At 35.1% G+C, this 24,121-nt stretch overlaps 1 protein-coding gene across 3 annotated transcripts in view; it reads right to left on the bottom strand.

Annotated features, from left to right (window-relative positions):
* LOC145518862 (uncharacterized) overlaps nucleotides 1-24,121 on the bottom strand; it is a 1,117,244-nt gene that overhangs the window by 158,833 nt on the left and 934,290 nt on the right. For 2 of the 3 annotated variants that reach the window (XR_014063353.1, XR_014063350.1), the window contains one exon: nucleotides 3,725-3,892. The gene's annotated coding sequence lies outside the window, so the exon portion shown is untranslated. Of the gene's footprint in view, nucleotides 1-329; nucleotides 353-3,724; nucleotides 3,893-24,121 lie in introns of those variants that run through there. The other variant, XR_014063357.1, reaches the window with a different exon arrangement.

Below are 24,121 nucleotides of genomic sequence, written 5' to 3'. Positions count from 1 at the left end.
AAAATGTGCATCTTAAAATCAACCACTTAGGTAGGTAGATTAAATTATTCATTTAGGTAGGTAGATTAAATTATTCATTTAATTACATTATTCACAGAAAAATTAAGGATACTATTCTAATGTGTGCCTTTTAAAATGTATTTTTCCCATTCATTGAAAAATGACATGTTAATTTGAATTTATTCACCTATACAATTAAGAAATGAATCTCAAGTTATCATAAATAAACTAATAACAAAATAATTTATCTTCCAATTTTGTTAATACTGTAGTGCAAACATTTGTTGGAGAATTGAATCACCTTATTCATCAATTAGACTATAACTTACCATCCTGTACTCCGTTCCTCCACCTGTATTAAAAACAAAAACAAAAACACAGGAAGCATGGACAAATTAGGATAATTTATGAAATACACTAGGTGAGGAAACAAGTTTATTTCCTTTAATTTTACTTCCATGAATGTAAATAAGCATTTATATAAATATTAGATATTCTTCATTTCCAGAGTTTCTAACTTAGAAACATACTGCTAAAACAATATGCAACATTTTCCCTATGTATATCAATAAATAAAGCTTTCCTCTTTGAATTTACTAATTCAATTATCTAGATGAAGTGATAAAAAGGTACTTGCCATAAACATGCTCTTAGAGAGAATCACAATGATAAGAATCAAAAAGCATCCTTTTGAACTTGTTGAGGAGTTAGAGGACGGCACTGCCCATGGAGACTGAGAGACCTGTGCTTTGCATGGGTTCATCTATCAAGGGCATAATCACAAAAGTTGGGATCCAATAGCAGTACATAAAGAAATATCTTTTTTTGAGGAGTAAGGGTTGAATAAAATGAAAAAAAAATTAGTAAGCAATAAAATGTTAGACTCTACTTGGACAGAAACTGGGTAAACAGAAATTACTTTTTTTGCTGTTAGGGAGTATGGAATTATCAGGAAAAGAAGACTTTAAATTTAAATTTTTGTCAGTAATTGAAAGTGAAGAATGCAGATGTAATGCCTGATTGTAAGAGGTTCTGAGCTTAAATAGTTTGTACTGTGCTTTTATTATCATTAAAAACTATCTACTCTATCAGTTAAATAAGGTTTTATAGGCTTCAATCAGGATACAGATTGGAATTTTTCCAGAAAAATTCTCTTAGCTTTGCTTTTGTGATAAAATATCTTTATCTGGACTGGAACAATCATTTACTTTAATTGCTGATGAAAATTCTGTCATGAAAATCTGGCTTCAGAGAGACATTACAAATAAATTTCACATCCTTAATGGTGTCTTAGCTGACAAATTATTGGGCATTGTGGACTATTCATGTCAGACCATCACAAAGACTTTTTAGAAACAGATGCACACATTAATCTGGAATAATTTAATCTATTTACACTTAATTTATAATCTGTAATACACCAATGCAATGGACATGAACTTGGGCAAATTTTGGGAGAAATGAGGGATGGGGAGGCCTGGCACACTGCAGTCCATGGAGTTGCAGTGTCAGACATGACTGGGTGACTGAACAACAGCAAATATTTTTGTACTACCAGACATTTGAACTAATGACTAGTATTTGCTTCTTTTTATTTTTTTTAAGTATAATAAAATACCTTTGAAGAATATCAAGAAAATAAGGAAAGAATAGTTAGTACTTTGATATTAGTGAATCTCCTGCAATATAACTACAACTAGGTGATGAAGATGTGCTTATATTTATGAAGATTCACTTGTATTTCACACATTTTCCCTGATTTCTTCTTCTCCTTCTTTCTCTCTTCCTACCTGTCTCCCTCCTCTTCCTCCTACCCCATCTTCTTATCTTTCTCCTCCCCACCCACCTTTTCTTTCCTCTTCCATTATGTCAGCACTACAACAGATTATAAGATGGGGCCAAATTTAAAGGTGTTTGATAATCTGACACTTTTCTCCAAAATACGCATGCCAAAATATATTGAGATGAAAATGGTCCGTGCTGAATGTACTTAATTTTGATTATAGTCAATTTTTTCTTTTATCTGAAGTCTTTTTATGATCTTCTGTCTGCTTAAAATGTTCTATCACCCTCTCCTTACTTACACCTGACAAATTCCACCTCATCTTTTGGTTCAGGCATCATATTATCTAGAACAATTTGTCTAATTTCTCAATCTCATCAGATAGGAAATCCTTCTTTGTGATCTGATAGATTTATGAATATGGCTTATCATTATATTTAATCCATTCTTTCATATTATTTGTATGTCTTCTCAGAGAACCAATATTTTCTAATAGTATTATTTTTATTAGAGTGTGCCATAGTACCCGAAACATGTCAAAATTAAAAACATATATAAAGAGTACATAAATACCTACATTAGCAAACTGGACTACTATTTTTTTAATCTATTTTCTCTGTTTAAAAAAACACGCTAAATATTATGTCAAAAACAAAATATGAAATAATTCCCTGGTCCAAATTTTCAGGAGGAATACTGTTTAATATTTTTTAAACAGAAACCGATACTATATTTCAAAAATATCTAGCTTGATTTATTGGCAAATAAATTATACATGTTGATGATTAAAAATTAGTTTTTTCTCAATGAACTTTTCCAATGGTGGTAACTTCTTAGAATGCTATGTAGAGAAAGATTCTAGTCCAGTGTATGATTCATAAGTTGTTCATTAATTAGTTATTAAATGCATTATCAAATGGAAAACTATCTATTAAATGTGGTTTTCTTACTAGTTGATGAACATCTGTCTGTTCTTTTTTACCTTGAGTTTTCAATTGATATTCTTCAAATAGCAATTTGTTTTGTCAAGAGAATGCAAATTGAATCCACCACAACGACTGAATAAAATAGAAGTTGGGTTCTCTGAAGACTTCCAAGTTATAAAATACCAATTGGCTGGATTTTTCCATGAGAGATAACTAAAATTTGATTTCTTATTTTGTACTCATGTTATAAAACATATATCCTATTTAAAATAGCTCCCATAGTTAATATTCTCTGCAGTTCAGTTCAATTCAGTCACTCAGGCATGTCCCACTCTTTGTGACCCCATGGACTGCAGCACACAAGGCCTCCCTGTCCATCACCAACTCCCAGAGCTTGCTCAAACTCATGGCCATCGAGTCCATGATGCCATCCAACCATCTCATCCTCTATCGTCCCCTTCTCCTTCTGCCTTCAATCTTTCCCAGCATCAGGATCTTTTCTTACTAGCAGAATAAAAGCGTTCTTGTAATTTAATAAGACTAACTTTAGATATTTTAGCTTCATATCCATGTCACAGTATGAAACACTATTTGCATTCTCTTGACAAGACAAAAATTTGTCAATTCTTTTCCCATGAAATTTCTAGTATAATCTGAATTCTATAGGCAATGCTTATTCATTACAAATCAAGTGTCTAAGGTATCTTCTAAGGTACCTAAGTCTAAGGTATCTTCTTGAGCTGCTTAAAGACACTACTTGGTAAACAGAAACTTTTGATATTAATGATGTCAAATGATTCAAAATTTTCCTCCATGATATTTTCTTTCTATGTCTTTTAAGAAATATTTTCTTAACCATGTATCATGAAGAAATGCTTCAATATTTTTCAGCATCATTTTTAGTTCTTCCTTTTGATTTACATCTTCTTTAGATTTAGATCTTCTCTCTATAAGGAATAAGAAAGTGGAAAAAAAAAAAAGTGAAGTCGCTCAGTCGTGTCTGACTCTTTGCGACCCCATGGACTGTAACCTACCAGGCTTCTCCGTCCATGAGATTTTGCAAGCAAGAGTACTGGAGTGGGTTGCCATTTCTTTCTCCAGAGGATCTTCCTGACCCAGGGATCAAACCTGGGTCTCCCACATTGTAGGCAGATGCTTTACCGTCTGAGCCACCAGGGAAGTCCTAAGGAATTAATAAGATGACAATTAATATGTGATATATTCACACGTTTATCTATTTTTTAATTTGTATATGAATGGCAAGGTTGAAAGTGACCAAAATACATCCTTTACTCAGATTAAATAATTTGGGGTTGACATAAAGAATGAATCAACGAATGTGTATTAGAATAAAGTGGTAAGAATCTGAGTTTAATGGTAATCAGAATAAAGAAAAATGATGTGATAGCTACTGGAACCATTACCGAGGAAGAATTTGCCAGATTTCATACATGGTCAATTTTGTTATTGCATGATTAGAGAATGAGGGTATTGTTAGAATGAAACATGGCCCGGGAAATAATAAAGAATTTATCTCCAAACACATTAGAACAGATTATTCTAAAAAGGCCCACACCCAGGGTGAGCACTTTAAGTCCTTGAGGAACATAATGTTATCCAATAAATTCTGAATGAACATAAATTGTTTAATGGATAAAAAAATAGTAAGTCATAGGATAGGGTTAATATTGAGGTGTTATCAGATAGTCAGGTATTATTATCTTGAAAAATGAAAGTTTTGAAAGGATCAGTGGGTATCATCACAGGTTTACCATGTCCAGAAAGCCAGCTAGTACAGGACTTGGCTTATGGAGCTAAAATCTCAATCCTGAATGGTGAAAAAGTATGAAATTTGAATTTTATGCTGGTGATGCAAAGTTAATCTGTGAGTTTATAGTTGACTTTCCTTGTTCTCTAATCTGCTTTATTCTTGCTGAACCTGAGGTATTTCTGTTCTTAGGCATTATTTGTTGTCAGAAGGAGGCCAGGCAGCTATAGTTAAGTATTGATCCCAATGCAAAGAAGAACAGAGAAAATGCTGAATATGATGTGGCAGGTGGGCACTCAAGTGGAAATATTGAGAATTCCAAGGGTCTTGTACTGGACACAAGCAGCCACCTAAGGTGACGGATAGTTTAAGAGCTTTTAACATTTTGTATGAGAGTTAATACAACCCTTATTGTTTTATTAAAAATAGTAGTAATTAAGGTTAATCAAATACTCTAATTCTTCAACCAAAACCAAGCTAATGCAATAATAATAGTTACATCTATTAATTATACACTTTTGTCAATAACCTACTCAATTCGCACAGAAAATTTATGAGGTAGAGTTGATTACTTAACTCACAAATGAAAAATGACAGCTTAAGCGACTTCCCCTGACTACTCAAAAGGTAACTGGCAAAAGCAGGGATCCAAATGCACGTCTGCCTGTCCCTAAACCCAGTGATTTTATTTCTGAGCTACTTTGCCTTCCCACCTGGAAAAGCAACTACAGAGAATACAATTTCTGAGAAGCAGAAAAAGGATTTGCTCACAGAAAACATACCCTAGTCTGCCAAGTGATGCTTAAAATCCCCTTAACAGAGTGTTAAATTCTTTGCTTCCACAGTCTGAGATAAGGTTTAAAATGCAAATGAACTTTACAAAGATAACATTTGGGTGTAAATTCATGAAAAAAAATAATAAAATCTTTTTTTGAGCAGATTTGTTGAGGGAATAATGATTATGTGCCACATGGCATATGAAGAAAGGGGCATGGTGGGGCAAGGAAAAGAGGGGGAAAGTGGTAGATGGAGAATATAAACATCCTGCATCACTGTTATCTGTGTGTGAGAGTCTGTCCTGAATTTTGTCCTGGCATGACATTAGGATGTTCAAGGAAACAATAATAACAACAGAAGAGGTGGGGAACTGCTTTTGATAAACCTATGTATGCTTAAGCTCTAAGAAGAAAATAAATACAATACTACTTAAAAGATTGTAAATTTTCTTAACTACTTGCCTTTGATTTCCTGAAAACTGCCACTAAGCCTCAATGTTACCCTCTGCTTCCTCCCCTCTCCCCTGCCTCCATATTCTTCATTTTAAACGCTGTTCATTCAGTTGTGCTCAGAGAGCCATTTCTACCTGCCAATGTTGTCTCTGGGAAAAGAGGCAAGTTAAAAGAAGGACATTTTGCTGCTTCTGTAATATTACAAAATGTGCATAGCTGCTACAAATATGCTCCAAGGGTAACATCTGGAAAGAGAGTTTCCCACTCGATTAAATCATTGTCATTTAGCTGCAAGTACACATCTTTTCTTATGCTTTTCTTTATCCTTTCTTCAATTCCAGGTTCATAGTTCAAAAACAGAAATTGTACTTTAAATATACCTTAACTAATTAACTGACCTTGAGTTGAAGAATGGGGTATATTTAATAAATGAAGAAATTGTTGAGCAAACCCTGATTAAAAAAACTTCAAAATTTGGTGTATTCATGAGAAATGTCTATGACAACTTAAATGATCAATAATGGAAATTTAATCTATACTAACAATACTTGAAAGGTTTACAGAAGTCAGTAAAGAAACCTCTAGGATTCTAACTTTTTCCAAACAGATACATCGCAAGAACCAGAAGGAAAAAACACCGCAACACTACTATGAAGAAAAAAGAAAGTAAAGTATTCTGAATATAGAATTTCAAGAACTGCTTTAATCAACAGAAAATGCTTTCACATGCAGTGTTAACTTTGCCAGTTCAAATTATTTTTATTGTTATTGGCATAATATAATAGAAAGACTCTTATCTATGATGATGGAATGATAATGTAGAAATAGAGTAATAGAGCAATTTATTCCAGAATGACAATAAAATGAAACATTAATCTCTCCCTCATATACACACATACATACCAGCTCCTCATCAAATAATTCATATAATGTTAGGCTTAAATAAATACATGAAAAAGACCATAAGTTTCCCCAAAGCATTTCATTAGCTATTGTGCCTTGTGAGGTGCCAAGAAAGGTAAATAAAGTATGGGATATCACCCATACTCACTGGATTATGAAACTATTATTCTGGGCATTAAAGTATTACCATTTTCTTGTTCAGTCACTCAGTCATGTCCGACTCTTTGCTACCTCATGGACTGCAGCACGCCAAGTTTCCCTGCCCTTCACTATCTCCTGGAGTTTGCTCAAACTCATATCCATAGAGTCAATGATGCCATCCAAGCATCTCATCTTCTTTCACCCCCTTCTCCTCCTGTCTTCTTACTGAATATTTATTATATCCCAGTACTGCAATAAACACTTTCTATATCTCATCTGATCCTCTAACAATTATATCACTTTATGAGCAATGTCTTTTCATTATTTCAGTTTACAGAAGTGGAATCAAGTCCAAAGTGATAGTCAATTTGCCTACGACAACAAAAGTAGAAAAAATTTGAACCCTGTCTCCCTAATTCCCACATTTCTATCCTTTCCTACTGTGCTCTGTTATCTCCAACAATATAACCTGTAACCTACATCAAAATTTTATCAGTTCAGTTCAGTCACTTAGTCATGTTTGACTATTTGTGACCCCATGGACCGCAGCACACCGGGCTTCCCTGTCCATCACCAACTCCCTGAACTTGCTCAAACTCGTGTCCATTGAGTCAGTGATGCAATTCAACCATCTCATCCTCTGTCGTCCCCTTCTCCTCCTGCCTTCAATTTTTTCCAGCATCAGGGTGTTTTCTAATGAGTCAGTTCTTCTCACCAGGTGACCAAAGTATTGGAGCTTCAGCATCAGTCTTTGCAATGAATATTCAGGACTGATTTCTTTTAGGATTGACTGGTTTGATCTCCTTGAAGTCCAAGGGACTCTCAAGAGTCTTCTCCAACACCAGAGTTCAAAAGCATCCATTCTTCGGCCCTCAATATCAGTCCCTAAAGGAAATGTTCACTGGTATTTATGATTATTTTCAAGCACAGAGAGAAATTTCATAAAGAACTTATGAACACTAGGCCCTACTCATCCACATATTACAAGTACTTACTAGTAATGCCTCTATTTTCAGGTGAATAAACTTGCTACTTATACAATGATCCAATGTAAAATGAAAGATTATATCAGTTGCATTCAAGTGTACATAGTTTTTCATGTAGCATAACATTATTAACTATTATTTATCTCTGGATTTGTCATCCAACATTTGTTTTAATGAACGAATAGAGGGCAATGTAGTGCTTGAAATTCAATGCAAGTGCCTTTATTTCTAGATCTATATTTTGCAAACCAAACTGAAAAGAAAGGAAGCAGGCAGAAAGAAAGGAAGGAAGGAAGAAAGGAATGAGGGAATTAAGGAGTGAAGAAAAGAAACTCAAAGGGAAAATTTTATTTCCTTATAATTAAAAAAGATTTAAAAATATAAGTAAATAAGCAACCTAAACAACCTAACCTTTCACCTAAAGCAAGTAGAGAAAGAACAAACAATACCCAAATTTAGTAGACTGAAAGAAATCATACAGATCAGAGAAGAAATAAATAAAATAGAGACAAAGAAAATAATTTAAAAGATCAATGAAACTAAAAAATGATTCTTTGAAAATATAGACAAATTTGATAAACCTTTAGTTAAATTCATCAAGAAAAAAAAGGGAGAGGACTCAAATCAATAAATTTAAAAATGAAAAAGGAGACGTTACAACTGACACAATAGAAATACAAAGGATCATAAGAGATTATTGCAATCAGCTATAAGCCAATAAAATAACCTAGAAGACATAGACAAATTCTTAGAAAGTTACAATCTCAAAGTCTGAACCAGGAAGAAACAGGAAATACGAACAAACCAATCATAAGTACTGAAATTGAAACTGCGATTTAAAAGCTTCCAACAAACAAAAGTCCAGGACCAGATGGCATCTCAGGTGAATTCTATCAAACATTTATAGAAGAGTTAACACTTACACTTCTGAAACTATTCCAAAAAATTGCAGCAAAAGATACTCCCAAACTGATACTATGAGGCCACCATCACCCTGATACCAAAACCAGACATATATACACAGAGAAAAAAAATGAAAATTACAGACCAATAGCACTGATGAACATAGATGCAAAAGTGCTCCTCAAAATCCTACCAAACTGAATCCTGCAATACATTAAAAGGATCATGAACTATGATCAAGTGGGATTTATACAAGGAATACAAGGATTTTTTTAATATCTGTAAAATCAATCAGTGCGATATGCTTCATTAGCAAATTGAAGAATCGAAACCATATGATCATCTCAATAGATGCAGAAAAATTTTTGACAAAATTCAACACCCACTTATAATTAAAATCTTACCAGAAAGTGGGCATAGAGGAAACTTACCTCAGCATAATAAAGGCCATATGTGAAAAGCCCAGAGCTAACATCATACTCAATGGTGAAAAGCTGAAAGAATTTCCTCTAAGATCAAGAACACGAGAAGGATGTACACTCTTGCAACTATTATTCAACATAGTTTTGGTAGTCCTAACCATGGCAATCAGAGAAGAAAAAGAAATAAAAGGAATTCAAGTTGGAAAAGAAGTAAAACTTTCACTGTTTTCAGATGACATGATACTACACATAGAAAATACTAAAGATGTTACCAGAAAACTATTAGAGCTCATTAAATAATTTGGTAAAATTGTAGAATACAAAATTAATACATGGAAATTTATTGCATTTCTATACACTCACAGTGAAAGATGAGAAAAACAAATTAAGGAAACAATCCCATTTATCATTGCATTGAAAAGAATAAAATAACTACAGACCTATACTTCAAAAACTATAAGACATAGATAAAATAAGTAGAAGATGACACAAACAAAAGGAAAGATATAAAATGTTCTTTTATTGGAAGAATCAATATTGTCAAAAAGATTATACTACACAAGGCAATATAATTGATTCAATGTAATCCTACAGATTCAATGTAATCCCTAGAAAATATCAATGGCATTTTTCACAGACTTAAAACAAAGAACAAAGAAACTTACAATTTATATGGAAAAGCAAAAGACCCTGAGCAGCCAAAGCAATCTTGAGAAATAAAAATGGAGCTGGAGGGATCAGGCTCTCTGACTTCAGACTACACTACAATGCAACAGCAATCAAAACAGTATGGCACTGGCACAAAACTAAACATATAGATCAGTGGATCTACAGAGAGCCCAGAAATAAACTCACACAACTATGGTTAATTAATCTACAACAAAGGAGGCATGAATATATTCAATACAATGGAGAAAAGACAGTCTTTTCAATAAGTAGTACTGGGAAATCTGCACAGCTACATTTAAAAGAATAAAATTAGAACATTCTCCAACACCATACACAAAAGTAAACTCAAAATAGATTAAAGACCTAAACTCTCCAGGCAAGAATACTGGAATGGGTTGCCATTCCCTTCTCCAGGATATCTTCCCGACACAGGGAATGAACCCAGGTCTCCTGTATTGCAGGCAGATTCTTTACCACTGAGCCACCAGGGAAGCAATTTAAGACTAGATACTATAAAATTCTTAGAGGAAAACATAGGCAAAACACTCTCTTAAATAAATTACAGCAATATCGTTTTGGATCCACCTCCTAGAGTACTAAAAATAAAAACAAACAAAAAATCAAATGGTATCTAATTAAACTTAAAAGATTTCACATCCCAAGGGAAACCACGAACAAAACAAAAAGAAAACCTACAGACTAGGAGAAAACATTTTCAAATGATGCCACTGACAAAGGATCAATCTCCAAAATATACAAAGAGCTCATGCAACTTAATGTAAAACATTATATTAAGTGTATATATATATATAAGCATTATAGTAAATATACATTATTACCATTATATTAAAAAAAAACAATAAAAATGGACAAAAGATCTAAATAGACATTTTACCAAAGAAGACATACAGATGGCCAAAAAGCAACACGAAAATATGCTAAACAATGAAGAATGCAAATCGAAACTACAGTGAGTTTTCATCTCACACTGGTCAGAATGGCCATCATGAAAATGTGTACAGGCAATACATGCTGAAGAGGATGTGGAGAAGAGGAAACCCTCCTATGCTGTGGGAGGTTCCTTAACACACCAAAAGTAGAACTACCATAGCATCCAGCAATAATCCCACTCCTGGTCATATATCTCAGGAAAACCATAATTTGCAAAGATACATCCACCCCAGTGTTCACGGCAGCACTATTTACAACAGCCAAGATATAGGGCTTCCCATAAGCTCAGATGGTAAAGAATCTGACTACAATGCAGGGGACCCAGGTTCAATCCCTGCATCAGGAAGATCCCCTGAAGAAGGGAATGTCTACCCACTCCAGTATTCTTACCTGGAAAATCCCATGGACAGAGGAGCCTGGTGGGCTACAGTCCATGGAGTCACAAAGAGTCAGACATGGCTGAGTGACTAACAAACACTTTTCAAACAAACAGAAACAAGACATAGCAGCAACTTAAATGTCCAACAGAGGAATGGATAAAGAATGTGTGGTGCACATATACAATGGACTATTACTTAGTCATTAAAAACAATGAAATAATGCCATTTTCAGCAACACAGATCAACCTAGAGTTTATCATACTGAGTGAAGTAAGTTAGAGAAAGACAAATACCACATGATATCACATATGTGGAAATCTAAAAATGATACAAATGAACTTATTTATAAAACAGAAAGAGACTCACAGACTTAGAAATAAACATATGGTTACCAAAGGGGAAAGGTTGAAGGGAGGGGTAAATTAGAAGTTTGGGATTAACATATACATACTACTATATATAAAATAGATAACTAATTAGGATTACTGTATAACACAGAGACGTTTACTCAATATTCTGTAATGACCTATATGGGAAAAGAATCTGAAAAAGAATGGATATGTATAACTAAATCACTTTACTGTACACCTGAAGCTAGCACAACATTGTAAATCAACTATACTCCAATATAAAAAAAGCATGAAATTAAAAAAGTTTGTAAGTAAATGACCAAACCAACAAATATACCTTGAGTTTTATTTGTAGATCAGGATCACACTTTGATTTCAAAAGCCATATGTGTAAATAAGTCACTAACTTGAACCACTATTAACATTTCCAAAGGGTCTGTGCACCCATTATGCCAGGTCACTGTGAGCTGTGCATTGGTCAAGGTTTCTATGTTCCAGTTTAATGCCAGTGTAACATACTTAACAGAGCCTCAAAATAGACAGAATTTCCATTGCAGCATTCGAGAGAATGCAATGTGCATTACCCTATGTATATTATAAAATTGGGAAATTTATCAGACTGTCCAGAAATGATCAGTCTTATTTAGATTTACTCCTTTAGGTTTTGATATTAAAGACCAATGTAAAATATATTATGTTCTGATGATGATTTAGCAGAAATTTACCTATTTTAAAGCAACTGTTAAAGAGATTTTGAAAGGTAGACTTGGTATTGTTGAGGAGACTGGCAAAAATGAGAAGAATCTATCATGCAGATATATAATTATTATAAGGGGCTTTATTATTTACAGCTTTTTGATCCTTTGTAATTAAATCATAGGTTTGTAAAGCAACCTGCTCTGACCTCAAAAGAAGTAAATTGGAAAAGTAAATTGCTGCTTATCTATTAATTAGTTTAAGGTGCTAATATTTACTCTAGGGCTGAATTCTTGCCCAAAGACTTTCTTAAATTACTCACTGGTCTTTAATTCTTGTCTGTTTTAATTTACATTTTGGAAGAACTTGAATATTACTAGTCTGCATCTTAAATTATTACCGGATGGTGTAGAAATTGCTATTTACTCTAAATAGCTTAAGCTATTGACCATCTAAAATTAATGTGATATATGCATTTCATGCTGTGCAATGTAATAACATTCTAATATGGCCCCCTAGTGTACCTGGCTTACATAATCTTCTAGCCTGAAGTGTAACTGGTGAGATTTATGAATCTGGTAGCATACCACTTCAGTGATAATCTTATGTCACCTGGCAGAAGGAATTCTGCTGATATAATTATGATATTTAATCAATTGATTTTGAATAAATTGAAAGGGATATTATTTTGAAAAGTAATATCCTTAAAAGGAGTCAGATAGATCTTATGCCAGCATTAGGGAAGCATGATGCTATGTTTTGAAGAGGACCACACTGCAGAGAATGCCAGGCAGTCTAGGAGCCAAGAACAGCCTCCATTGACAGTCAGAAAGATAATAGGTACCTCAGTCCTACCACCATAATAATAATAAAAAAAAATCTGCCAATAACTTTTGAGTTTACAAGAGATCCTTGACCTTTGGGTGAGAGAGCAGACTTAGTTGGAACTGATTTCAGCCTGTGACCCCTCTGAAAGAGGACCTACTCACAGAGTACCTAGAATTCTAACCAACAGAACTGTGAGATAATGAAAGCCATTAAATATGTGGTAATGTGCCACCCAATGGTGGAAAATAAACACAATACTCTTTTCTTTTTGGTGGAAATCTGTCATTATTCAAGTCTTGTTGGAACTTTGAAATACTCAGAAAGATGGTAAGAGGAGTGTCATGTGGGAAATTCTGCATCATTTTAGAGACATAGCAGCAAATGCCCACTGATAGCAGACTGCCATAGCTTTAAGAGAGTCTTGCTAGTCACCATCCAAACTTCATTTAATGGATAAATTTTAGGATGTGGAAAAATTAAAACAGGTCCTGATTAGATAGTTATTTGATTGTGATTCCTTTGAAGATGCTGAACTCATCATTGCTCTTAAATATCTCCTCAAAGATCAATGCCTAGAGGAATTTTCCTAAGGAAACTAAGAAAATAGAAAGCAGTGAGGAAGCCAGGAAGTGACATAGATTTGTGTTTGAATTGGTGTGGCTGGGGTAGTGGCTTTAAATTGGAGGAAGAAGCAGGCAAGCATCCCTATGAAAGGTTAATATATAACATGCTATAGTATGGAGTCCTGGTGTCTCATCTATTAATACCACCTCCGCTTTGGCCTGTAAACATCACCTCCCACCCAAGTATGGGGTGAGTCTCTGAGTCTCTGCCATCTCAGCCCCATCCCACCACTGGCTTTGGACAAACAGTGCTAACCACTGTCCATCAGGAAGTTCCTTAATGCCCTGGTCCTTGTGTCCTCCAGTAAAATCAGATATCACTGAACTGTGATTTAAGTAGCTGAGAGAAATAGGTAGGGATGAGTTAACTCAGTAAGTAAATTTATTTACTGTTATTCTCCAAATCATGATGACTCATGAATTAAAATCCAAAATAGTCTTTCCTAAAGTCACTTCTTGGAGAAGGAAATGGCAACCCACTCCAGTGTTCTTGCCTGGAGAATCCCAGGGACAGTGGAGCCTGGTGGGCTGCCGTCTATGGGATCGCACAGAGTCGGACATGACTGAAGCGACTTAGCAGCAGCAAAGTCACTTCTCTACTAGAGGAAACAATGAAACCCTGAGTTGTGAACTTAGAGTGAGAAATAACTGAATGTGCTTTTTGGTGCTAGGGGCTTTTTATGTCAGGTCCAGTTAAAGCCAGTAGTAAACTCAAGGGTGACAGGTATGGTTATCTGGTCCTTTCCCTTACACACTGACTGATAAGTAGTCAATGACACCAAGTGATTATAAACTCATGGGCCTAAATATCTAGACATTTGAGGAACACAATTACTTCAAAAGAAAAATAATACTGGATCACAGTTCTTATTAAAAACATATAGATTAGAAAAAATGCAACTATATACTGTAAGATACATATTGGTATAGTTTGGGAAATTAAAATAGACAGTTTTAGTAATCACACTTGAAAGCAGTTACAAAATTGGACAGTCCTATGTAAATTGACTTATGGTGAGTCTACTAATAAATATACTAAAGCAGATAAGGAAATTTTAAAGCAATAGGAAGAAAAAATGTTGCATTAGAAAAAGAAGCAAGCAGCAATATTAGATAAGAAAAATTTACTTGCTGAAATTAGAAAAAAGGAGGATAGATTGTCTCCAGTATACAATAAGTTCTGCAATCATACTTCATTTCCCAGATTTTACATCTTATGAAAATTATTTGTAATATACAGCATTTTTCTTCATTTGGAAAATGGTTGTAATATCTTGGTTTACTACCTCTTTGCTAAGCTGTGGGATCTAACTAGAATGTAATACAATTATCTTGTTTTCATTGTATTAATGTTAATAACTACCAGTTATTTATTGAAAAAGTAATAAATCTTTAATTTATAGCACTGATATAAAGTTTTCTTTAAAAAATACACTAAGTGATGAAACAGAGCAAGGCAATTTAAAGAAAGTATTAAGTAAACATAGTGTAGGTAGGAAAGAAAAACTTCAAAGATCTGCCAATGATTGAATTTTAAATGAACTGTGTACTTAAAAATTTGGGGAAAGGGAAATGTAGTCCCAAGAAGAGAAAAAAAAAAAAAAAATTGGAGCACTGAAAATCTACAGTGTGTTCAAAGCTCAGGAAGTAATTTAATATAATTGAAAATACAAGTTACACTGGGAACGTGACAAGAAATAGAACATATTGAGAGAGGCTAGATCATAGTGGGTCAATAGGATTATGCCAGACTAAGAACTTTATCTTGATTATAATGGATATTTTTTAAGTAGAGGAATAATATAATTAAATGTGCTCCTTTTACAAAGATTACTTGGCAGTAGAAACTAGAGAGGTGTGAGCAGAAGGAGATGCCAAGATCAATTCAGATACTATGACTGCAGTCCAAGCAAGGTATGAGACTGACCTGTAATGTTGGCACAGGGAATACAGAGGGGATAATAAATAAAGACAGCATTATGGAGGTAAAAATGGGTAAGTGATTGATGGCACAAGACTTTAAAGAGAGGATGGAGTATAAGATATGTCCCAGGTTTCTAACTTAGATGACTGCTTAAATTATTTTTGTTGTTAAGTCATGCCTGACTCTTTGTGACCCCATGGACTGCAGCACACCAGGCTTCCCTGCCCTTCACTATCTCCCAGAGTTTGTTCAAACTCATGTCCACTGAGTCAGTGGTACTATCCAACCATTGCATCTTCTGTCATCCACTTCTCCTCCTGCCTTAAATCTTTCCCAGGATCAGGGTCTTTTCCAATGAGTCAGCTTTTCAAATCAGGTGGCTAAGGTATTGGAGCTTCAGTTTCAGCATCAGTCCTTCCAATGAGAATTTAGGTTGACTCAGGCTTCCCTGGTGGCTCAAACAGTAAAGAATCCTGCAATGCAGGAGACCTGGGTTTGATCCCTGGTTTGGGAAGATCCCCTGGAGAAGGGAATGACTACCCACACCTGTATTCTTGGCTGGAGAAGTCCATGGAAAGAGGAACCTGGAGCCTACAGTCCATGGAGTTGCAGAAATGGACATGACTGAGCAACTAATGCTTTCACTTCCAAATTATTTTTAGTTATATTTAAATTCTTGGAGTTTATTCTTTATTCTTATTATAACAGGGGATAAACAAAGAAAATGTTTCTTAATAGCTTATTACGTGCCAGGCTGTGTGCTAAGGATATTTCCTACATTACTCATCTAATCTTCAGAATTTACAAGCAAAGATGATGAAATTATGATGTCCATTTGACACAAGAGAAAACTAAGACTTACAGTGCTTAAGTAGCTGACCAGCAGTACAGGAATGTGGCTGTAGGCTGCCTTACTCCATCATCTGGACTTCCAAAGTCTACTTGTTATGCTTCTGATGATACTGCTTATAAAGCTAAGCACATAGGAAAATAATGAGAAATTTGGGGGGAGACAAAAATGACTTTTGTTTGGTCATACAGAGTTTTGGATGTCTGTGTGTAATTCACATACTTTGTATTAGATTTCTAATAGATAATATTAGAGGAATAAATAATTTTCTAATAGGAAACATTAGAGTAATTAGAGCTGGCTGCTGAAATTTAAGAATAATCAGTGAATTGGTGGCAGAGGAAGCATGAGTACACAGCAGGTAACTCAAAGAATGTAGAATTATTTAAGTGCATAAGAAATTCATAACTGGAAGAGGGAAAGACTGACATTTCAGTAACAGGTGAAAAAGGAGCAAAAAACTGACACTGGGAGAAAAGTGAAGGGGATAAATGGGAGTAAACTGGAACGATGTTACCAAGCGTGTGAAAATTGTTAAAAATGAAGAATGTTTAGCACTGAAAAATGCCACACCACAGATAAGGAAAATGTGTACTTATAAATGACCTTTGGATTTGGCACTTAACATAGACGCTGACAACTTCGGAAAAAGCAGATGGAAGCAGTTAGGTGGGCAGATTACTCTGTGCTAATGAGTTTTTAGAAAGTGAAAAAGTGGCAGTTACTTTATTTAAAAAAAAAAAAAAACTCATCTGTGAATAGGAAGGGAAGTGATATAATCACAGAAGAAAATGGAGTTAAAGAATGATTTTGTTTTAAAGATGAGAGAGACCTGGAGGTGTCTCCCTAGTGAGGGAAAACTCCAGGAGAGAAGGTAAGACTGGGTATGCAGACAAGAGAGAAGAAAATAGTTTATAGAGAAAAATTCCTTCAAGGGAAAGGAAGGTAAGGATCCAGGGCACATACAGGACCAACCACTGATAAGACAAACAAGGTTTAATAGAAACTGGAAATAAGGCAGAGTATAGATATCCATCTGTCTTTAGGTTGAGGGTAAGAAATATGAAGGGTTCTAGCCCAATAATCTCCATTTATTTGTGAAACATAAGACAAGGTTTTCTCTCTGAGAGAGCAGAGAGAACATAGGAAAGGGGCAGACACCCCGTGAAAATTTTTAAAGATTACAAATAACGTCTCAGAGATAAAAGATAGAAAGCTGTCATAAAATCATCGAAAAATATTACTTTCTCTAGTCAGGGAGACTGACTGCAGGAACTATAGACAGAGATGCTAGGACTGACCGAAGCTTTAGGATTGGCCAAACGTGGAACTTGCAGGTGGGGATTATTAATGAAGGGAAAGCTATGTGCAAAATAATCCTAAGTAATGGATATTTTACTGGATGAGAAATTCAAATGAATAGAAAGAGTCATGCTAATAAAGGGCAGCTTTAAGTTAGGACATTTGCAGCGTATGGTGTGGCAATGAGTTGTGAATGTGGAGTAGTGGTGAAGCTTTTAAAGTCAAAGATGTAACTAATGTAAAATCCATGTAATGTATGCAAAGGGAATGCCAACAATGGCAACCCTCAGAACCACAAGAGCATGACTGCCTGGGCTCATCCTATGGGAACTCATTTGATGCAAATTATATATTTACAATATTGGGGTTTTAAAGTGAAACCATCCCCTGAATTGATGCTATAATCCTCTAGGAATATAACATGACTTGTGTTGAAAATCCAGTCGCCAAAGACCCTGGTGAAATCCAGTGTTCTAGCACAGGGTATGTAGCTGGGTTTCACGAGGCTAGAGGATAAATGCCTGAAGGTAGAGGAGTAATTTTATGCAAGGATGGGCATCGAGAAGGGCAGAAACGGTAAGCACCTAACATAAACAGAAGAGGTTAGGAAGAGGTGGCAAGAATACAGGAAAGAACTATACAAGAAAGGCCTCGAAGACCTGGGTAACCACAATGGTGAGGTCAACACAATGGTGATGACATCCTGGCATATGAAGTCAAGTGGTCCTTAGGAAGTATTACTACGAACAAAGCTAGTGGAGGTGATGGAATTCCAGGTGAGCTATTTTAAATCCTAAAAGATGATGCTATGAAAGTGATCCACTCAATATGTCAGCAACTTTGGAGAACTCAGCAGTGGCCACAGGATTGGAAAAGGTCAGTTTTCATTCTAATCCCAAAGAAGAGCAATGCCAAAGGATGTTCAAACTACTATACAATTGTGTTTACTTGACATGCTAGTTAAGGTTATACTCAAAATCCTTCAATCTAGGCTTCAGCAGTACATGAATGGAGAATTTCTAGATGTACAAGCTGGATTTTGAAGAAGAACTGGAGATCAAATTGCTAACATTTGTTGGATCATGGAGAAAGCAAGGGAGTTCAGGAGAACATCTACTACTTCAGTGACTACACTAAAGCCTTTGACTATGTGGATTACAACTGGAAAATTCTTAAAGAGATGGGAATACCAGACTACCTTATCTGTCTCCCGAGAAACCTGTATACAGATGAAGAGGCAACAGTTAGAACCTGACATAAAATAATGGATTGGTTCAAAATTGGGAAAGGAGTATGACAAGGCTGTACACTGTCACCCTGCTTATGTAACTCACATGCAGAGTACATCATGCAAAATGCTGAGCTGGATAAATCACAAGCTGGGATCAAGATTCCAGGAGAATTATCAATAACCTCAGATATGCAAATGATACCACTCTAGTGGCAGAAAGTGAAGAGGAAGGAACTAAAGAGCCTCTTGATGAGAATGAAAGAGGAGAGTGAAAAAGTTGGCTTAAAACTCAACATTAAACAAAAAACAAAACAACAACTAAGATCATATCATCTGGCCCCATCACTTCATGACCAATAGAAGTGGCAAAAGTCAAAACAGTGACAGACTTTATTTTCTTGGGTTTCAAAATCACTGTGGATGATGCCTGCAGCCATGAAATTAAAAGAAGCTTGCTCTTTGGAAGGAAAACTATGACAAACCTAGACAGTGTATTAAGGAGAGTCATCACATTGCTGACAAAGGTTTGTATAGTGAAAGCTATGATTTTTCCAGTAGTCATGTACGGGTGTGAGAGTTGGACCATAAAGAAGCTGAGTGCCACACCATTGATGCTTTAAAATTGTGCTGGAAAAGACTCTTGAGAATCCCTTGCACTGCAAGTAGATCAAACCAGTCAATCCTTAAGGAAATCAACACTGAATATTAATTGGAAGAATAGCTACTGAAGATGAAGCTCCAATACTTTGGCTACCTGATGTGAAGTGCCAATTCATCGGAAAAGACACCGACGCTAGCAAAGATTAAAGACAAAAGGAGAAAGGTAAGGCAGAGAATAAGATGGTTAGATAGCATCACTGACTCAATGGACATGAATGTGAGCAAATTCCTACTGATAATGGAAGACAGAGGAGCCTTGTGTGCTATAGTTCATGAAGTTGCAGAGCCAGACACAACTGCACAGTAACAATATTTTGAAATGATAACAATTTGACCCTCACTGGAGAATCCCAGGGACGGCGGAGCCTGGTGGGCTGCCGTCTATGGGGTCGCACAGAGTCGGACACGACTGAAGCGACTTAGCAGCAGCAGCAGCCTCATGCAGCCCCTTGATATTTTATGGTAGAAATATTTATTGTTGTTTGTATTATCATTACAGTCTGAAGGCCATGACAAATTATAAATCTAAAACATCAGTGGGAAAGGACAGACCCCATATGGGCTTATTGATTATGGAAGCCCCAAGAATCACAGGAGCATAATTATTTGAGCTGATGCTAAAGGAAACTTCCTCCACCTCAATGAGTTTTCAGAGGAATGGTTCTTAATATAGAGACAAATATAGAATTTCTTAGCTACTCTATTTAAAACATTATCATGCTTTATTTTTCAGTATCTAAATTTAAAATTTGGAATAATGCTCATCTCAGCAACTTAATATGTACAGCCAACATACATAAACTAGAACACAAAAGCCTGTGCTGCTATTTATTGGGAAAATCTACTAGGTGGAAAAAAAATCCAAGAATAGAGTGATTGTAAATTATATATTTGTGTGCAAGAATTTAAGTTGTGCAAAATATGCTACTCCATCAGCAAAACCCATAGCATTTATAGATCAGTAAAAACATCTTTTGAGTATTCTTCAGATATCTGGCTTAGCAAAATCTTGAAAAAAAGCACTTAGTTATGTATTTTTGTGTTGGATAGTTAAGTCTATGAATACTTCACAAGGCAAATTCAATCTTCATTTTTCTATACCATCTATGCCACCCCCCATCCATGTTGAATTTGTGGAAAATATTACCATTTCCACATTATACATTTATTTTGAGAGGAAAGATAATGGGATCTCAAGACTGCAAGAGACGCTAAAGGTCAGGAGTCCATCCTCACAACTGGGCAGAAATTGCAATGTTTAGAGTTGTCATAAACACCTGTGGTTTGTTAGTCCTACAGCTACCTGTGTGAGCCAGGTGACTGTGAGTTTTATTGCTTCATCACAGTTAGCCATGGCATGAGGTTGCGTGAGGATCTTTTCTTTAGTAATGGGAAAGTTTATTGAGTGTGCTATGGGCTGAACCGAGTTCCCCACCAAAATTCATATGTTGAAATCCTAACCTGCAGTCTCTCAGATAGTGACAGTTATTTGGAGATAAGGTATTTAAACAGGCAATTAAGTTAAAATGAAGTCATTAGGGTGGGCCCTAACCCAGTATGACTGATGTCCTTATAGGAAGAGGAGATTAGGACACAGATGTAGGGAGGTATATCATGGGAAGAACAAAGAGGAAGACAATCCAAGGAGTGAGGCCTCAGAAAAAACCAACTCTGCTGTACCTTGATCTAAATCTCTGAGCCTCCAGAACTGTGAAACAAATAAGCTTCAGGTGTTTAATACAAATTCTTCGGTGCCTTATCATCGCGGTCTTAATAAACCAACCAAGGAGGTAAAAGGGAAACAACCCCTTATAAGCACATAAGCTTTGCAGACAGTTTTCAGGACTGCCTTGCCAGTCACAGGTCAGTTATCATTTCATGGAATATTGATACAAACAGTTCAACTAGAGAGATCAGGCTGCTAAAGGATCTCTGTGTGACTTTGAATCCTGACTTTTGTACTATTTTTGCCCCCTCACATTTCAGAAGGAGGGTTTGAAGTATAAGCTTAGCATTCCCTGGGGCAAAAAGGGTGGGAAGAAAAATAAAATTTAAATTACCTGCTAATGAGTAAAACTCCTTGGTGTATAAAGCTAAACTTTAAGTTACTAATTCAAAGATTTTCTGTTTAATGTATGATTTCAGAATACACTCCAATTTAGTGCTTAGGCATTAGGAATACTCAGAAGCACAGCTTGAATGAATTTTAATTATAAAATTAAAAGATGGGATATTGAACTGCTTAGTATGCCACTTACATACTTTCAAATAATAATGAGTGTTTCAAAATAAGCAGTAGTCTTATAAAATTCAAGTGATTGATAGTTGGGTTTGGTAAATATGAGCAAAATGAAATTTTCTTATCTGAAAAGCAGTACACAGACTGAGAGCGTACCAAATACTTGCTGCAAATGTCAACAATATAGTGAATCTCAGCAGTCCTTTGAGGGATTCAAGACAGACAGAAAATGACTCAGTAGTAAAACAAATAATTCATACTGATAATTTTTTAAAAGGAGAAAACATTTCCTGTAGGTAAACACTAACATTTCCTACCTCTCTGCTACTGAATGATATGGGGAAAGTCCTCCAATAATTGCTACACAATTAAACTTTGGGAAACATGATGATCTTGTCAAGATGTAAGAAGGGCTCTCCTTTTACCAGACAAAGATATGGGTATCAAAACTGTTCTGTGAGTTGTTCCTTATCAGGAATCTATACTACTAATAAATAAACAGCAAATAATATCTTCTAAATTGGAACAATATCTGCATTTTTCAGTTGCAAAACCTTTCAGTGAGATGTTTTCTGATGCTTTTGCTTTTCAACTATATCCTTGAATCCAACTAATCACGATATTTAAAAATTCCATCAGTGAAAGAAGGAAACACATAGTCTGAGACCTAGGAAGGATAGGAAGATTTGAAAAATTGTGGGCCCCTTCTATTGACTTCAAGGATTGATTAAAAATGTGATTAAAAGTATAAACTGCTGAGTGAAATTGGAATTGATTATGAGACATCCCAAAAGAGTTTTTCAAATAGTTTGGTTGACAGTTTTGCCATTATAACATACTGTAAAAATATTTTATTCTTTGTAAAATATGTTCTAGTATTTATAATCTTCACAATAGATTTATTGTACCTAGTTAATATTGTTTTATTCAAATATATATGATTTTCATTTTATTTATCTTTCTCTTTTACAATTTCAAGATGAAATATTATAGTTCAAAAAACTGACTCAATAAATAGGGCTAATGGTTTAGTGGCCTTGCTTTCAAGAATCTCACTGAAATTGCATATCAGTACGAATTTTATTAAAGTTCTCATTCATTTCCAGGACCATTTTTTTAAAACACCCATCAGTGTCTTGGTTCACCTCAAGCTAGAAAAACAGAAGATGCCTTTTGTTAAGATGAAAAAAATGCAACATGAATTCTACCATCGTTAACAAAACAGAAGCAACATTAACAATAAAAGTAGAGTTGACATAAGCAGTATAAATGCTTGATTTATCTAGGTATAATGGCTCTAATTTGGTTGGATAATTTTTCTTCACTTTCACCTCACTCCTCAAACCCCCAGTGACAGACTTGAAGAACCTGAAACTGTTTCCTCTTCTTACTCTTTGAAGAAAAAAATTAGTTGAAATCCCATTGACGGAGAGCTTGAGTTGGGGTTGAGAGGAAGATGTGAGATCTGAGAGGGAGATGAGACATGTTAAAAACTTGAGAAAACTATTCTGAATTAAAGGAAGAATAAGGAGTACAGAGAGAAGGAATGTAAACTAATGAGAATTGATGTGTACACTGAGGGAAAACATTAAAAACAATTAAAAAATTGGGCATCATCTGGATTCCATGTATATACTTGGTCTTACTAAGCTATGTCTTTCTCTGATGGAAATATACTTGTACTTTGCCACATTGATTAGGCCATGAGGGACTAAATACAGAAGAAGTACAAAAAGAAAAGAAACTTCATAACAGAATCGGAAAATAAGAAGCAATGGCTGTAAGAAATAAGGATAGAGAATGATTTCTAGAAGTTGTAAAGCATATTGGAACATGTTGAGGGTAATACACATCAGGGCTAAGAAACCCATGATCATGTACAAAGATGACAAGATTATAAGAAAATACTTGTCCATCAAAATCCACAAACAATTCTACAGTCAGAAGCAGAAGCCCTAGAGGCAAGATGAGATTGTGTATCAACTTGAAATACAGAAGAGCAGAGTTTTCCATTCTTCTGCCCTACAGGTATCTGAGCAGAGAGGAGCTGAGACCAGAAGAGAAAGGCAGTGACTCTGGAAACAGAATGGCAATGGGAGAGGCATTAAAATAGCACATCCGGAAGATACACTCATCAGGAGATTCATTCCTATAATCAGAATTCTATTTACCACAAATATAAGAAGACACTATATTTCCATTTGGACTGAGGATTAATGCTTATTAATTTTGTTTAAAATTAGCTTTAAAACATGCAGTTAATTTTTAAATGTGAACAATCAGTTATCACCTAATGTCTGAAGAAAATAAGCAACATTCAAGAGGAGCATCAAAAAAGAATTCTCCCACACAGTTTT

The sequence above is a fragment of the Giraffa tippelskirchi genome, chromosome 8, assembly GCF_054371585.1.
Source record: "Giraffa tippelskirchi isolate mGirTip1 chromosome 8, T2T-mGirTip1v1.2.pri, whole genome shotgun sequence".
Taxonomy (NCBI): Eukaryota; Metazoa; Chordata; class Mammalia; order Artiodactyla; family Giraffidae; genus Giraffa; species Giraffa tippelskirchi.
This window is presented reverse-complemented; position numbering and strand designations above follow the sequence as displayed.